Source organism: Hyla sarda, chromosome 2, assembly GCF_029499605.1.
Source record: "Hyla sarda isolate aHylSar1 chromosome 2, aHylSar1.hap1, whole genome shotgun sequence".
NCBI lineage: Eukaryota > Metazoa > Chordata > Amphibia > Anura > Hylidae > Hyla > Hyla sarda.
The window spans coordinates 206,834,091-206,853,393 of NC_079190.1; the positions used below are offsets into that span (position 1 = coordinate 206,834,091).

The 19,303-nt window shown below is 42.9% G+C and overlaps 1 long non-coding RNA gene across 2 annotated transcripts in view; it reads right to left on the reverse strand.

Moving 5' to 3' along the window:
• The window catches only part of LOC130357790 (uncharacterized), a 72,626-nt gene that overhangs the window by 39,543 nt on the left and 13,780 nt on the right, over positions 1-19,303 (reverse strand). The gene's annotated exons all lie outside the window — the stretch shown is intronic.

The following is a 19,303-nucleotide window of genomic DNA, read 5'->3' on the forward strand; positions in this document are numbered from 1 at the left end:
TCCTTTATCTCACTGTTGAGGCCCTTCTTGAAGGTGGCACAAAGGGCTTCATTGTTCCAGTTCAGAGGCCAGGGTGCAGAACTGAATAGCATAGTCACCCACGGAAGAACCTCCTTGGGTAAAGTTAAGTAAGGCAGTCTCTGCGGAGGTAACCCAGGCAGGCTCCTTGAAAACATTCCGGAACTCTTGGCTGAAGTTCTGGATGGAAGAGGTGGCTGGATCTGCGCGGTCCCATAGTGGTGTAGCCCAGGCCAGGGCCTTCCCGGACAATAAACTGAGAATAAAGGCTACCTTGGCTCACTCAAAAGGAAGCTGGTCGGACAGTAGCTCGAGGTGGAGAGAGCACTGCGACAGGAGCCCACGACACTGCTTCGGATCTCCATCATATTTGTAGGCAGGGGAACATCAGCGGGATCCATGGCCGGATCTTACTGTCACGTACCGGCAGGACTAGTAGTGGATCCTCTAGACCAGAGAGGCGATGGCGCGGGTTGTACTGGAGGACCGGTTCTAAGTAGTTACTGGTCTTCACCAGAGCCCGCCGCAAAGCGGGATGGATTTGCAGCGGCGGTAACTACCAGGTCGTATCCCTCAGTAACAACTCAACCTCTCTGGCAGCTGATTTGGAGTGGCACACAGGGAGCAGGCAGGAGCGTAGTCAGACGTAGCAGAGGTCAGGGCAGGCGGCAAAGGTTCAAGGGTGAGTAGTCGGTAGCAACGGGTTCGGCAACAGGCAAGGCAATATAACACAATAGGGAACGCTTTCTCAAAGGCTCAAGGGCACAAAGATCCGGCAAGGCAGGAAGGGGCAGGTTACATTTATAGAGGAGTAGCCAGAGGTCAGGGACCAGCGTACCAATCAATGGCGCGCTGGCCCTTTAAATTTACAGAAGGCGGTGAGTGCGCCCTAGAGAGCGGGGCCACGCGCGCCGGGAGGCAGAGACTGACGGCGCAGGGAGCGGGGAGCCAGGTGAGACAGATACGGCAGCCACGGCAGCCGCGTCCCCGACACAAGGGAACCCGTGTTCCCGGTCAGCGCGTCTGACCGGGAGGCGCCGGGATCCCGAGGAGGGAGGCCGAGGGAGCGGGCGCTCTGGTCCGGGGGAGGGGACCGGAGCGCACGCTGTGACAATGGTATTGGGTAGATGGAATAAAGGTTTAGGATTAGACCAAAATAAGTACAAAAACCACATAACCTTAAAAAAATGCATGTTAATAGTGAAGGATGAGATCAGTCCTAAGGTTAAGGCCATGCGGTTGTGTGGTGTTTAAGTTTTTAATCCAATACACCTCTCTATTACGTAAGAGTCTCATACAATCGCCTCATCGTGCTGGTCTACATACTATTTCTATAAGGTTAAAAATGTTGTGTCTCCATTGTGAACGTCACAGAAATGCCGCGAGGCACCTGATATGTTCACATGATGCGGATTATTAATCGCACGTATGTGCTCTTGAATGCGTTTCTTTAAAGGATGAATAGTGCTGCCTACAAGAGGACTGGCAACTATCACAACAGATACTGTAGACCACATACATGGATTGACAATTTATGAATAAGCTAATGGGAAAACTTCTTTTAGTGCTTTGATCTGTGACAACTTGTGTTTTACAAGCAAATTTACAGACCACACATCTAGAGGAACCACATTTGTGGAAACCTCTGACGTGAAGTCAAGTGGTGCTGGTCTGAACATAAGACAAAAGCACTAGGAGATAAAATGTTACCTAGAGTGGGAGCGCGGCGGGAAGAAAACCTACAGCCGCTACGTGTGAATTTGGCCAAAATGGGATCTTGTGATAATATGGGTAAGTACTTTTTTACAATCTTAACTATTTCCTCATATTCAGCACTGAATGTAGTGACAAAAGGGATTTTGGTATCTTCAAGATGTTGGTTTGTAACAATATTCTTTTTGGACGTAATCAAAAGATCATCTCTATTTTTACAATCTACTCTCGATAATGCTCTACTTATCAAGCGTCGGGAATATCCCCTATGTACTAGGTGCTAAGTTACCACAGTCGACTCACTATGGAAAAGCTCTTCAGAAGAGCAATTCCGTTTGGTACGGGGAAATTTCCCTACAGGTACTGCAGCAATAGTGTGTCTAAGATGACACAATTCTGCCCTCTTAAGAGGGAATTACCTGCTTGCGGTAAGTGGACATCCGAATACCAGGGGCCTCAGCCACCAACAGAATATCAAGAAAAGGAGTTTGATTCTGATTCCATGAAAACGTGAACCACAAATTACATGGATTATTATTAATATAATCCACGAATTGTGTAGCTCTGTTTTCATTAGATTACCAAATTATGATTTCATCATCCTCATACCTGCCAAAATAAACAATATCTTCTCTAAACGGATTGTCATCACAAAAAATGTAATACAGCTCCCACCAAAAAACAAAAATATTACCAATTGAAGGTGAGGCTTTGGCGCCCATTGAGGCGCCCGTTTTTGGGATGAAAAAATCCCCATCAAAAGAAAAAAAAATAGTAAAGTAAATGCGGTAAAGTATCCAACACAAAATTTTGTAAATTGGCACTGTATGTGGAGAACGAAAGTATAATATTGGAAACAGCCAAAATAGAAAGATGGTGTGGTAATGACGAATATAAAGCTTCAATGTCTAGTGTAAGCCAGGAAAATTAAGAGTCCCATTTTATTTGGTTCATGATGGACAAGAGGTGTTGTGAATCCTCAATATAACAAGGACGTAATGGTACCAAAGGTTTTAATACCTAATCTAACCATTGGCTAAGGCGTTCATGCAAGGAACCGATTCCCGCCACGATTAGTCTCATCGGAGGGGGGAATCGGTCCTTGTGTACCTTAGGCAATGAGTGAAAAATTGGTGTGGTGGGGTTGGATACAAACATGTAATCAAATTGCTTTTGTGCGATTACACCTTGCTCCAGACAGGAGTTCAGTACTCTCCTCAGAACGTCCTTAAATCGAGACGTAGGATCCAAGTGCAAAATACCGTACATACTCCGGTCACTCAGAAGCTGTCTATTCAACAAACTATACAAGCCTGTATCTAAACACACCACCGCACCTCCCTTGTCCGCTGCTCTAACTATCAAGTACTTGTTCTCTTTAATTTCATGTAGTGCTAATTTCTCCTGTTTGGACAAGTTCTCATGGCTTCTGCAGGAATGGAAGTTTTTAACTGAATTAACTCCTGCATGATAAGATCCTCGAAGTTGTCCATAACAGGAGATCAAGACTGAACCGGGTAATATTCAAAATTACTCACTTTAAAGTCATAAGAAGAGTCAACAACACTTTCCGATTTAAGTGACTCTATTTAAAGAAGTCTAAGATTACATAAAGAAACCTGCATGCAATTTAAACCCATACTATAATCAGGCAAAACATCTGTGGAAATCTGTGAAGAAACATTAGTTGAATTTTCTGTGGTGTCTGAGGCCATTAATGCAAAATGTATCTTAAGGGTTAACATCCGTACAAATCTGTTAATGTCCAAGATAGTGTTAAACACATCAAATGATATGTGGGGGAAAAGCCTATGCCTTTAGACAGGACCTGAATCTGGGGCACAGATAATATAGTAGAAGAAAGATGAGTACTTCAACCAGATTAGAATCCAGCTTGGCCAAATAATTTTTAAGCTTTTACTGCGGTAGTATCCGAATGCGGTATTAATTCTTCTTGAATGCTTTTAATCTCCGATTTGATGGTTGACAGGGTAGAACATTCTGATATAAGAAGCACTTCCATAAGTTTATGGAAGGGTTAACGCTTCATCCCATTTGTTTTGCAAATCCGTAGAGAGGGAGATGGTGAGGAGCTTCTTAATACGTAAACCCCTGGGTTTGAGTCTCTCCTTCACATATTTTTCCATGGTGGTGATATTCCAACAAACCTTGGTTTCACGCACCATAAGCTTTTCCAAAGTATACATATTGAGTTGCAGTTTAATGTCCTTAGAAGCCTGTTCTGTGTCAAAGATGTTGGTTGCAGTGGACAAGTGACTGGCGTGGTTCTCAATGTCCTTGAGTACCAATAAATCTGACCTTGCATGTGCGGACTTATTGGTACTCAAGCCCATTGAGGACACTATTTCTGCAGTACCTGTAGGGGAATTTACCCGTACCAAACGGAATTGCTCTTCTGAAGAGCTTTTTCGTAGTGAGTCGACTGTGGAACTGAGCACCTAGTACATAGGGGATATTCCCCACGTTTGATAAGTAGAGCATTATCGAGAGTAGATTGTAAAAATAGAGAAGATCTTTTGATTAGGTCCAAAAGAATATTGTTACAAAAAAAATCTTGAAGATAGCAAAATCACGTTTGTCACTACATTCAGTGCTGAATATGAGGAAATAGTTAAGATTGTAAAAAAGTACTTACCCATATTATCACAAGATCCCATTTTGGCCAAATTCACACGTAGCGGCTGTAGGTTTTCTTCTCGCCATGCTCCCACTCTAGGTAATATTTTATCTCCCAGTGCTTTTGTCTTGGACGTTTCGATCAGCATCACTTGGCTTCACGTCAGAGGTTTCCACAAATGTGGTTCCTCTAGATGTGTGGTCTATAAATTTGCTTGACAAACACAAGTTGTCACAGATCAAAGCACTAAAAGAAGTTTTCCTATTCGCTTATTCATAAATTGTCAATCCACGTATGTGGTCTACAGTATCTGTTGAGTTGCCAGTCCTCTTATGTAGGCAGCACTATTCATCCTTTAAAGAAACGCATTCAAGAGAACATTCGTGTGATGCCTTGCGGCATTTCCGTAACGTTCACAATGGAGACACAGCGTTTTTTACCTTTTTTGGTATAGAAATAGTACGTAGACCAGCACGAGGAGAAGATCGTATGAGTATCTTACGTAATAGAGAGGTGTATTGGATTTATAACTTACACACCACACAACCGCATGGCCTTAACCTTAGGACTGATCTCATCCTTCACTATTAACATGCGTTTTTTTTTAAGGTTATGTGTAATAGGTTTTTGCACTTTTTTTGGTCTAAACCTAAACCTTTATTCCATCTACCTAATACCATGTACCTTTTTTCTTCTTTTCCTTGTTCTATTTTTATGCATATGTTTTTTTTTTCCATATGTTATTTTAATGTACAGGGTGGGCCATTTATATGTATACACCTAAATAAAATGGGAATGGTTGGTGATATTAACTTTCTGTTTGTGGCACATTAGTATATGTGAGGGGGGAAACTTTTCAAGAGGGGTGGTGGACATGGCGCCCATTTTAAAGTCGGCCATTTTGAATCCAACTTTAGTTTTTTCAATAGGAAGAGGGTCATGTGACACATCAAACTTATTGGGAATTTCACAAGAAAAACAATGATGTGCTTGGTTTTAACGTAACTTTATTCTTTCATTAGTTATTTACAAGTTTCTAACCACTTATAAAATGTGTTCAATGTGCTGCCCATTGTGTTGGATTGTCAATGCAACCCTCTTCTCCCACTCTTCACACACTGATAGCAACACCACAGGAGAAATGCTAGCACAGGCTTCCAGTATCCGTAGTTTCAGGTGCTGCACGTCTCGTATTTTCACAGCATAGACAATTGCCTTCAGATGACCCCAAAGATAAAAGTCTAAGGGGGTCAGATCGGGAGACCTTGGGGGCCATTCAACTGGCCCACGACGACCAATCCACTTTCCAGGAAACTGTTCATCTAGGAATGCTCGGACCTGACACCCATACTGTGGTGGTGCACCATCTTGCTGGAAAAACTCAGGGTACGTGCCAGCTTCAGTGCATAAAGCGGGAAACACATCATCATGTAGCAATTTCGCATATCCAGTGGTCTTGAGGTTTCCATTGATGAAGAATGGCCCCACTATCTTTGTACCCCATATACCACACCATACCATAAATTTTTGTGTTCCAACCGTCTTGGAGGGATCTATCCAATGTGGGTTAGTGTCAGACCAATAGCGGTGGTTTTTGTTTGTTAACTTCACCATTCACATAAAAGTTTGCCTCATCACTGAACAAAATCTTCTGCGTAAACTGAGGGTCCTGTTCCAATTTTTGTTTTGCCCATTCTGCAGCACCTGAAACTACAGATACTGGAAGCCTGTGCTAACATTTATCCTTCGGTGTTGCTATCAGTGTGTGAAGAGTGGGAGAAGAGGGTTGCATTGACAATCCAACACAATGGGCAGCACATTGAGTACATTTTATAAGTGGTCAGAAACTTGTAAATAACTCATGAAAGAATAAAGTTACGTTAAAACCAAGCACATCATTGTTTTTCTTGATGTGTCACATGACCCTCTTCCTATTGAAAAAGCAAAAGTTGGATTCAAAATGGCCAACTTCAAAATGGCCGCGATGGTCACCACCCATCTTGAAAAGTTTCCCCCTCACATATACTAATGTGCCACAAACAGGAAGTTAATATCACCAACCATTCCCATTTTATTAGGGTGTATCCATATAAATGGCCCATCCTGTATATCATTTGTATTTTGAATTAGTACATATGTGTCTACTATGTACAGGTTCTTCGGATGAGGGTAAGGTAAGGATTAAGGTTTGTTCGGGATCGTATCCCAGAACTCCTCTCTTTCCACTTCCGAATCCCTCTATATTTCTGACTATATTCTAAATCTTGTGTGCTTAGACGAAGGGTTATACCCGAAACGCATCCACGCTTTCTTGTTGCTGTTTTATGGCTGTTCCTCATGCCTTGCTTTTTTTATGGGATCAAAATAAAGAATTCATCTTCACCACTGGCTTACCTGCATTTGTTCTATGTGAAGTTGGAGTTCAGCCTTTTTGGGGATCAAGTGAGCGGACCTCCTCCCTCCATTTATTTTTTTTATTATTATTAATAGGTGTTATATGTTACATACATCAGTGAGCAATATCCAAATTTAAAATTCTCACGGAGGTAGTGAAAACCAGATCAGTGAGGTTCCTTGTTACATTTATTTTATTACATTCTTTCTATGATTACTGTAATTTCATTTATTTTATTTTTATTTTTTGCTCTCTTAGTTTTGTTGACAAAATGGTCCTGATACAGCTATTCCTTCTAGCTGCACCATAAACATTTACACTCGGCTCAGCTTTATTTGCTTTTGCTAGAAATAAATATGACAAAAGTCAATGTAAAATAGCACATATAGTGAAAATTATAATAATATGGATTTATGGGTACATTTCCAGTCTTCAAGCTGCATGGGAGTCCTGTTGGCATTTCCCGTACAACAAAAGTAAATAATTATTTATATAAGATCTGGGGGACATTGACTAATCACAGCATTGTTCCATCTGATCAAAGTAGGATCTGAAGACAGGAAGCGGTGGTGTTAAGTCGTTTAATTTCCTTAACATGTCACTGTTACACTTATAGGGGTTCTTCTCTATTATATACTTATGAGATATTGATATTGAGATATTGATTGATTCTACAACAGAACGTAAGTAGTGTGCGCCACATTTTCACTAGGGATTAGCAAATTTTAGAAAAATTCGATTTGGCCTATTCGCCGAATTTTCCGAAAAAAATTGGTTTGGTCTGAATTTATTTGCGGCAAATCTGTATTAAAGGGGTATTCGAGGAAAAAACTTTTTTTTATATCAACTGGCTCCAGAAAGTTAAAGAGATTTTTAACCCCTTAAGGACGCAGGACGTAAATGTACGTCCTGGTGCGGTGGTACTTAACGCACCAGGACGTACATTTACATCCTAAGCATAACCGCGGGCATCGGAGCGATGCCCGTGTCATGCGCGGCTGATCCCGGCTGCTAATCGCAGCCAGGGACCCGCCGGCAATGGCCGATGCCCGCGATCTCGCGGGCGTCCGCCATTAACCCCTCAGATGCCGGGATCAATACAGATCCCGGCATCTGCGGCAGTTCGCCATTTAAATGAACGATCGGATCGCCCGCAGCGCTGCTGCGGGGATCCGATCATTCATAACGCCGCACGGAGGTCCCCTCTCCTTCCTCTGTGCGGCTCCCGGCATCTCCTGCTCTGGTCTGTGATCGAGCAGACCAGAGCAGAAGATGACCGAAAACACTGATCTGTTCTATGTCCTATACATAGAACAGATCAGTATTAGCAATCATGGTATTGCTATGAATAGTCCTCTATGGGGACTATTCAAGTGTAAAAAAAAATGTTAAAAAATGTAAAAGTAAAAGTAAAAAAAAAGTGAAAAATCCCCTCCCCCAATAAAAAAGTTAAAACGTCAGTTTTTTCCTATTTTACCCCCAAAAAGCGTAAAAAAACATTTTTTATAGACATATTTGGTATCGCCGCGTGCGTAAATGTCCGAACTATTAAAATAAAATGTTAATGATCCTGTAGGTTAACGGCGTGAACGAAAAAAACATTAAAAAGTCCAAAATTCCTACTTTTTTAATACATTTTATAAAAAAAAATTATAAAAAATGTATTAAAAGTTTTTTATATGCAAATGTGGTATCAAAAAAAAAAGTACAGATCATGACGCAAAAAATGAGCCCCCATACCGCCGCTTATACGGAAAAATAAAAAAGTTATAGGTCATCAAAATAAAGGGATTATAAACGTACTAATTTGGTTAAAAAGTTTGTGATTTTTTTAAGCGCAACAATAATATAAAAGTAAATAATAATGGGTATCATTTTAATCATATTGACCCTCAGAATAAAGAACACATGTCATTTTTACCATAAATTGTACGGCGTGAAAACGAAACCTTCCAAAATGAGCAAAATTGCGTTTTTCGTTTTAATTTCCCCACAAAAATAGTGTTTTTTGGTTGCGCCATACATTTTATGATATAATGAGTGATGACATTACAAAGGACAACTGGTCGCGCAAAAAACAAGCCCTCATACTAGTCTGTGGATCAAAATATAAAAGAGTTATGATTTTTAGAAGGCGAGGAGGAAAAAATGAAAACGTAAAAATTAAATTGTCTGAGTCCTTAAGGCCAAAATGGGCTGAGTCCTTAAGGGGTTAAATTACTTCTATTAAAAAAAATCTTAATCCTTTCAATAATTATCAGATGCTGAAGTTGAGTTGTTGTTTTCTGTCTGGCAACAGTGCTCTCTGCTGACATCTCTGCTTGTCTCGGGAACTGCGCAGAGTAGAAGAGGTTTGCTATGGGGATTTGCTTCTAAACTGGGCAGTTCCTGATACACGTGTCATCAGAGAGCACTTAGACAGAAAAGAACAACTCAACTTCAGCAGCTCATAAGTACTGAAAAGAATAAGATTTTTAATAGAAGTAATTTACAAATCTGTTTAACTTTCTGGAGCCAGTTGATATGTATAAAACAGTTTTTTCCTGGAAACCCCCTATAAAAATGACTATTTCTGGCCTACAGAGAGCCTCAATAGGGGTGTAGAACACTTGCTGTAACACGCATAGGGTGTGTGCTGGGTTAGTGAAACTGTTATTCGGTATGACATGCAGATTAAAGGAGTCACTATTAGAATCAGTGTCACAAAGCAGCACAATGACAAAGCCTGGAGGTGGCATCAGTATAAGGAGACCATATAGTAGCTGAATGACACAGCATGGAGGTGGCGGCAGCATGAGGAGACCATATAGTGGCTTTATGACATAGCGTGGAGGTGGCAGCAGCATGAGGAGACCATATAGTGGCTGAATGACACAGCGTGGAGGTGGCGGCAGCATGAGGAGACCATATAGTGGCTGAATGACCCAGCCTGGAGGTGGCAACAGTCTGACGAGACCATAGGGCCTCACAATTGAAAAGATTTAAGATATTTTAACATTTAAATTGAAGATTTCAAATAGATGAACCTAAAAAGTTTTATTTAATATGCCAGCAGCATGAGGAAACCACATAGCGGTAGAGTGACACAGCCTGTCGGTGGCAGAAGCATGAGGAGACCATATAGTGGCTGAGTGACACAGCCTGTAGTTGACGGAAGCATGAGGAGACCATATAGTGGCTGCATGACACACCCTGGATGTGGGAGAAACATGAGGAGGCCGTATAGTGGCAGAATGAGCTCAGGCCTCTCGCTGCAACTCCTGCTACCACTCGCCCCTAGTCTGCTGCGACCTCTGCCTGTGCCTGATGAATTTAGGCCTCCACCACTCCTCTCTGCAGGTCCTTTGCCTATAACACCAGCAGGTGTGTACTTTTGGCTGCCCTTTCACAGTATCTAGGCCCTTAAGACTTTAGCAGGAAAAAATTGGTACACCACTTAGATGTACGTATGTGGTATGCACTTATGAGGGGAGAACAATGCGCTCCAGTACGCTTAAAACAGTATTTGTCTACAACACCAGCAGGTGTATAGTTTTGCCTGGCTTTTCACAGTATCTAGGCCCTTAAGACTTTGGCAGGAACAAAATAGTACACCACTTAGATGTACGTACGTGGTATGCACTTATGAGGGGAGGAAAATGCGCTCCAGTATGCTTAAAAACAGTTTGTGTCTACAACACCAGCAGGTGTGTACTTTTGCCTGGCCTTGCACAGTATCTAGGCCCTTAAGATTTTAACAGAAACAAAATGGCACATCACTTAGATGTACACACAGGTTACACTTAATAGAAGACAATACGCTTTTAGTGCTCTGCTCACCCTAATTGGCTGGCTACTATTAGCTTTTTAGTTGTTGTACACACCAGTGCTGCAGCACACAGTCGCTGTGTACTACACCCAAAATTACACACTCTCTCTCAATCTCTCTCCCTTCCCTATCAGTGTTTCTAGGCTGGATTTGGGCTTGAGGTGAATTGCTGCTGTAAAAAAGTTTTTCTGTGCAATACACTGCTTTCTGTCCCTCTCTCTCTCTCTACAATAGAACGTTGATGTGACCGGGAGGTGAATCGCTGCTGTAAAAATGCTTTTCTGTGCAACACACACTGCTCTCTGTCCCTCTCTTTCTGCAATAGAACACTGAAATTCGTAACAAATTCGGATTTGTCAGATTTGATTCACTCATCCCTCATTTTCACATATGATGCACGTTAATTTAAAAATCAGCTGCAATTACTGAGTAACAGTCTAATTATATGTAAAACAAGCCACTTCACTTGTTTGGCACCAAACAGGTCACCCAGATCCACAGCTTGTGGGTCAGGTGATGTCAGGCAAGTCAAGTAATCAAAGGGAGTGTGGTTGTGCTGCAATGTGTGCGAGGGAAATTAGTCACCTCCCACCTTGAAACAAAGAATCCAGGGGATTCTAATCTGAGGGAGGTCACATAAACTTGAAGTAGCTAGTTCCCAATAACAAGACAGGAGCATGATGGGTGACAATGGACACGATCCTTGGTAAGCATGTACATTACTATATGACACTTACTTTATTTTTTTATCTTTTTTGGTTCACTTTTTTTAGGTTCCCCCCAGGGATTACCAGCATTTAATGTTTAAATGCCATGATCGCTATTGATCACAGCATCTAACCATTTCAATGACGGACATCGGAGCCAGCTCCGATGTCCGTCATTACCAGCAGATGTCAGCTGCTGATAGCAGTGGGGATATGCTGGTTACGACGCATACCCGACCTTAGGGTCCGTGTCATGTTCCCCTCATCTGACCCATGACGTACCGATATGTCATAGGTCGGGAAGGGATTTAAAAATGAATTGCCCTCCTATTAATGACATATGGGTTACACTTGCATCATAAATATACTGTGTGTTTAGCCCAGACTCCAGAGTGGTCCCTGGTCCATGTATTTGGAGACTCAGGTTCTGGACGTTTATCTCCTTATGTTAAAAGACATTCATTGATAGAATGCATCAGAATTTAAATAGTTAAAAGTTCATTTGTAGACAGCAGCTGTTTGGAAAAGCATTTTACACTTGTGGGCGCAAGATTCTGTTCCTTCACCTCCATTTATCAGTAGTAAAACAGAATTTTTGTTAAGAATAGATTGGATTGAAACTCTTACAGACAAGGAGAGACTGACTAAATAGTTTTCCATCAACTCGACTGCCTATATTAATCATTTACCTAGGACCATTTCCACTAACCCTTCACCATTCTAAACAATGTAAGAATAGATTTTAGAATTCTTTATTTTAAATAATAATTAATTAATTACAATTATTATTATTGTTTTTATGTAATGATCTTGTAAATTACTAAACATATATAGATAACCAGGGATGTCAGATATTAACCCATCCCCATCCTAGGCCAGAGTGAGTAATGGATATTAATATTGATTCCTTCATGAGCCTAATCTCTCAGAGATATTAGATATTATCTGACTCTAATCCTACACCAGCATGCATTATGGATGTCCGTATTAGCCCATTCATCACCTTATCCTATCTCATCTGTGCTTACCACAAAGCCGTAGTTCTCTGCTGGGTTTTGTCAGGCTAAAATCAGACATGTTAGTTTTGAGTAAAACAAAAATGGGTGAAAAAGAGGGAGCTGTTTTTTATGGTGTTTTTACAGGCAAAAAATACACCAAACAAATTTTATATCTGAAGGAAACTCCTCCTCCCTCCGATGGTCGTAATTGGTGGAATATCAGTGACTGTGGTGTGAACGGGACCCGCACCTCCCAATGATCCCCTACTGTACAAAGCGCCAGTAATCAACTGAGTGAGTGCAGTCCCAGAATCCATTATACATAATTGTGAGTGGGGTGCGACACTTAGGGCAGTGAGTGATCCTGTCTGGGAAAGATTGAGAGGGCAAAATGTTAAAACCATATAAGGCAGCATGGGCCACCTTGAAATAAGTCTCCCGCCATCTCTCATTAATAACATTTTTCCTAACCACGTCCCACCCTCGGAGGACTATGTCTGTGATGTCAGTATATCCTGTCCACCGCTCCTATGTGCAATACACATGTTTGGGGTTGAGTCTTAGAAAGCGGTTACGGAATGCTACATACAGATCAGAAATCGATCGTCTCTGGGGTTTACTACCTATGATGTCATCTGAAATATGAGTCAGGCTTCCTTCGATAGATCCTGCAAACTAGAGGAGCAGAAGGCGTGAACCTGGTTGGCATATAGAGTATGAGACCGGGAAAGGTCTAACATATTGAGCTTTTCCCCTGGGGAGAGCCATCTACAGTCAACACTATGGATCAGTCGACCCACCGTCTGAACCCCTTTAGAGAGCCAAAGTCTAAGCCACAGGAAGATCTACCCTGCAGGAATTCCGGATGGTCATGCAAGGGCATCCATTTAGATAGCAGAAACAGGAGGCCAAAAACCTTCCATACTTCCTTTCAGGTCACTATTGTGTCACGCAGTAGCATTGAGCTCTTGACCCCCACCGGGAGTTTAGCGTAGGAGGTGTGAAGCAATGTCGGCAAACACCAGGGGGCAGCAATCGCCTCTACCACCGCTAGGTTGGAGAAGTAATTGGAGGTATGCAGCCAATCAAGCATGGGGCAGAACAAGCAAGCTAAATTATAGCCCCTAACATTTGGGAAATTGACCCCCTCCGCCTAACAAAGCATGAGCTTCTGCAGAGCTATACGTAGGCATTTGCCCTGCCACAGAAAGCGTTGAAAGGCCGAGTTGAGTTGTCTAACATCAGCATGAGTAGGAGCGGGAGCGTTTGCAGGACACAACAAGCGTGGGAAGCTAATCATTTTAACTAGATGGCATCTACCCAGAAAAGATAGAGGCAGATTCAGCCAAAATAATGTGGAAAAGCGGTGGATAGTTGAGTAAATAAAGCGTATCAGGAGTCTTCCCAATGTGAATGCCTAAGTATGTAATGAAAGAGGGAGCCACTGTGAGGCCAAGGACAGTCGCATCCGGAAGCCACCCGGGAGAATTCAAAGGCAGCAGCATACTTTTGACAGCATTAACCTTGTAGCCTGTGAAATTTCCCACATAAGATAGAAAAGTGAGGATTTTGGGGATAGCCTCTCTAGGGTTACTGAGGTAAAGAAGTACATTGTTGGCAAAGATGGACAATTTGATCTTCTGTGTGCCCACAGTTATACCCCTGTAGACATCCAAGGAGATCAAAAAGCGGGCCAAAGGTTCAATCGCTAGATCAAACAACAAAGGTGACAAGGGGCCCCTCTGACATGTACCTCTTGCTTACATGAGGGGGGAGAAAAGAATACCTGGCATTTGTACTCTAGCCGTAAGTCCCTCATAAAGGTTGCCTATAAAGGAGCTAAAACGACCTGCAATCCCAAACTTGGACAGGACCAGTCCCAACCAGTCCCAATGAACATTGTTGAAAGCTTTCTCAGCATCCAAGGTGAGTATTGCAGGTTGGGTTGCTGGTCGCGACTGGCCCCGAACACTATCTAGAACTGCCAACATCTTCCTGATGTTCATGACTGCCGAGCGGGACTTCACGAATCCCACCTCGTGGTCACCAACAAGGGATGGCAGAAACCTAGCCAGGTGATCAGCCACGATTTTAGATAGTAATTTCACATCCTGGTTGATAAGAGAAATTGGGCGATAGGAGCACGGCTCCAAGGGGTCCTTGCCAGGCTTAGGGAGTACCTTAATATAACCTAGCTTTGCCACTGAAGAGAGTACCCCAGTACGTAATATTTCATTAAAATATGCCACCAAGGGGGGTGATACCTGGTCTACTAAGGGTTTGTAAAATTCCCCCGGATAGCCATCTGGTCCTGGTGCTTTCCCAGTCACCAGGGAGCGCATGCCAACCGCCACTTCCTCTAGCATAACATCTGCATTGAGTTCCTGACGCTGCTCATCGGACAAAGATGGTAAGGTCAGCTTCTCCAGAAATTTCACCGCTTCATCAGTTGGGGTGGGGGGAGAAGAATAAAGAGCAGCATAATAGGAGCCCAATATGTTGTTAATGGAGTGCGGGTTGTGTGTTATGCGCCCCGTCCAGTCACGCAACGCTAGAACGTGCGCTGGCACATAGGATCCACTCACTATACGCCCAAGTAAGCAACCCGCCTTATTGCGCTGTCTAAATAAATCTGCCTAAAATGAGATCTATAGAACCTCTTTTTCCTATCCAGCCAGAGTTCATACGAGGACTTTGCTTCCTGCCATTTGAGTTTGTGGTCCGCGGTGGGAGAGTCAAGGAAGCATGAGTAAGCCTCCCCCAAAGCTGCGCTTGCCAATGCATGCCCCTCTAGGGTTTTCCATTTTACTGCGGCACTATCAGAAACTATACTTACCCCAAAGCACGACCTTCGCGGTTTCTCAGTAAAGAGAAGGATTGACGATATGAGCTGCATTGTCCATCTGGAATTCCAGCCACCACCCCCTGAGGAGACTCAAAAAAGAATCTTCCTTTGTTACATAAGATGGAAACCGCCATAAGAAATCAGTGCCCCTGGGACATGACCAACAGCGTATGATCCAAAATGACCAGATCCCGAATGTCCACCATCCCTAAGCGGGAGCTCAACATGGGACTGATCAGGATGTGGTCAATGCGAGAACACGAACCGTGAACATGTGAGAAGTGCTTGTACTCACGACCGTCAGGGTGTAAATGTCGCCAAGAGTCTAGCAGTTCCGTGGGCATCAGAAAGGGAGGGAGGACCCTGTCACTTGGGCGTGGCATGGAATGGCTGAGCATCTCCTGTCCAGTAGCATGTCGACCACTATATTCAGGTCCCCTCCCAGGATGGTAAGCGGACCACTAGAGCCATTAACTGTATCTGCGAGGGATGCAAAGAAGGAAGAGTTATCACCATTAGGCATAAACATTATATATATGAAAAGTGTCGCCATTATGAACTAGTTATAAATGTGAGAAGCGCCCCTCAGCATCTCTATCATGTGAGAGAGCATGGTGCGGGAACAATTTACTGATTAACATCCAGATTTGCCCTCCACTGCTGGACTGCCCAGTACCTTGCCCACCCAGAGCTTTTGCATCCTCTGAAAATCCTGCTTCATCAGATGAGTCTCCGGAAGCAAGACTATGTCCGGACGACGGCATTTCAGGAAACGCAGAGTTTTCATGCGCTTGTTAGGTGAGCGCAAGCCCTTCATATTCCACAACACTATCTTACACATAGCTAACTAACAGACCCTTGGGGGCAAGGAGGAGGTGCGGAAAACTGGACCAGACAATGGACAAACAAAAGGTACCAGACATATGGGAGCAGAGCGGACACCGGTGGAACATGGTGAAGAAGGAGAGGAGGGGACATCGGAGGGAGCCGTCAATGATCTGAAGATAGACACTAAAGGGGACTAAGCATCTCAGTAAATGCACAAAGTTGGGGAAGGGAGACCAGAACAGAAAAACAAAGGAAAGCAACCAGGAGGAGAGCAATAACGGGGAAACAAAAACCAAGGTATACCAATCCCCAGAATGTAATGAGAACGGTCATAAATTGGGTAAGGGACTTCACTTTTTTCAGACATGTGGGCAACCAGAACTCCCACCCTGGACCCCTCACTAAGCGTACCCAAGAGAGCAAAGGCCCAGGATAACTGAAAAGGAGAGAGGGTCAGAAGAGGTAGAGTGTAATATGACTACCAGCGTGTAAGAGCAGCGAATGTCAACACATATTTTGCCAAGGGCTAAACGAACATATTTTAATCGGCATTCGATTGCCATTTCTATATACCGTGCAGCCCTAGTTGACACATATTGTATATGCAGCCTATATAATGCTGCACAAAATTCGCTGCACAGCAGTAAATTCACTGTGTATTCTCCTATGAGGTTTGGAGATGGGGGCTTAAGGTGTTTGTTATAAGGCCATGGCTGCAGTTGTAGCTCAGCTGCTGCTGCTGGACATAAAAGCATCCATAGAGGCTACAGTGTCTGGCATACTCCTGCAACTGTAAAAAGATGGGTCCCAGCTATCGGCTTAGCTCACAGAATTGGAGTAAGAGTTGTGCTGTCTTGAGCTAACAATACTGCTATAAGGCTGTTACAGCACAAAAATCAACAACTGAAGGAAAAATAATCTAGAGAATCGTTCGAGGAGGAACAGTCTCCGTATTGTGGGTCTTTCAAAGTTTGTCATGACCAACTAGCTTACTCAGTTATGTGCTTCTGAGCTGCAAGAGGGTCTGGGTCTCTCAGGTTCACGTGTGGTGGAGAGGGTCCAAAAATTGGACCACCGCTGCATACCGCTAACTATGTAGAAAATAGTTATAGGTTATCATCAAATATCTAAACTATTAGTATAGATGCCATTTTGCACACGCTCAAGAAATCGATGGTCAGGGGTCAGAAAGTTCTCACTTTTGGTGATTACTCTGTGGAGTTAGCTAGGCAATGCATAGCCTTCTTGGTGGTCTGTATGTCGATTGTAAAGCAGCAATTGTGTTTCCTCCTCCAGTAACCTGCTAAGCTAAAGACCTTATTTCCAAATGGCTACTCTGAAACCTTCATGACACCTGGCTGTGTCTCACTTGGCTTATTTGAACCACCAAGAGGACACCCAGCGCATGCACAGAGAAAACACTCTGCCTTTACAACCTACCTGACTGTCTGTACGTATTGATGGGAGGCACTTTTCTGTGAGCTGATGAAAAGTTTGGGGCACTGCCCTTGTGTATTTTTTTTTTTGTGATACTCATTTATTATGTTTAATTTTTGTATACAAGAACTGCTATTGTGATCTGGTTCTCATACTGGGAAATATTAGGTCTCTTAAATAGAGTAGCCAGCTCTGCAACTGTTCATATTAAAGAGTTGGGTACTGTGGGGGGCTGGGGGCATGTTATTTTCATGATATTTGGAGAATTGGTGTGTCTCCTGACATATGTAGGAGTCTGTATTCAAGATTATTGCACTATGCTTTGCTATGTTCTACAATTTTTTTTCATCCACTCCATCTAGTTCTTTCCTCACAGAGGGGAATTATTTGTTCTTTTAGTTATTTGCTCTTTCTCTTTGTGTCTCTCAAGCTAGCTGTTTGTATATCTGTTTCAGGACCAAAAAGAAGTGTTGAAGAGACAGCACTGGACTCCACAGCTGTGCAAGTAATCATCCAGGAATGCCAACCCGGAGAAACATACAAGACGTATAGAGGATACAGCACTAAAAAGCCGGAGACTCAATACTTGATGGAGTGTGACTTTATTTGTTCCCAAAAGTGTAATGTTTCTGCAACAAACTGCCTTTCTCAAGCTTGAGAAAGGCAGTTTGTTGCCGAAACGTTGAACTTTGGGGAGCGAATAAAGTCACACCATCAAGTATTGAGTCTCTGGCTTTTTGTTACTGTATCCACTACACGTCTTGTATGTTTCAGGACCAAGGTATAATGGCATTGCACACTATCTGCTGCTAACTGGGGATCCCTGCTTCAAATCTTTGTCTGATTTTTGATCCTATATGAAAGTGATCACTTCACATACCTGGGCATTAAAGTGGGGCGACATCCAATTTCTGTCTATAAAATGAATGATACCCCTCTGATTAGAAAACAAAAGCAGGATTTTACTCGCTGGCACAATTTTCCTCTATCCTTGGTAGGTCGAGCTCATCTTCTCCAATAGATGGCTTTGGCAAACTCCTCTGTATATGATCCCTCTTCTGTTACAGCATGATAATGTCTTGCAACTGCATGCAGCCTTTGCCTTCTTTCTATGGAAGGGTAAACAACCCAAAATATACTACTGCAAACTGTGTCTTTCAAAACTTGAGAGGGGGCTACAAATGCCTGATATCAGAGCTTACAATCTAAGAAGAAAGTTGGAACCTTCTTCTTAATGCATACCACTGCCTCCTGGAAAGCTATTAGGAAACTATATAGGCTTCTGTACTCAGTCTCCCACAATCCCCTTTCTCTCTGAAACTCCTTGCTGTTCCTACAAGGGACAGATAATCGACTGTTTAGATCAGTGGTCTCAAACTGTAACTTGAACTTCCCGAATGCCCGGACAGTCGATGACTGCAGTCAACGGCTGTCCGGGCATGCTGGGAGTAGAAGTTTTGCAATGTCTGGAAGGTCACAGTTTGAGACCACTGGGTTAGATTATGGAGGGAAAGGGTGTGTTTACCTTGGGTATATCCTTTCTGAGACTGATGGGGAGCTGCTCCCTTGGGAATGGCTTTCTGCACAATTCCACATCCTACCTTACCATAGATACCAGTATTTTACAGTTACAAGCATTTGTTAGTTCTCTGTCCTGATGCCATGCACTTCTCCTCTTAGAAGCAACTTTTCTAGATAGAATGGGCAAAAACAGGATAGGATGTTGATCTCCTCCCTTTGTGTTCTCAAGCAGAAATATCTAAAAACCTTTACTTGATCCTTTGAGTAATGGGCTTTAAGATCCTGACGCTAATTCTAAATTACAGTTGGGGTGGCATAAGGAACATAAATCTATTTGAAATGAAAAAATGGAGGTAGATATTTTCAGGATCCTTCACAAAGCCACATATGCTTTC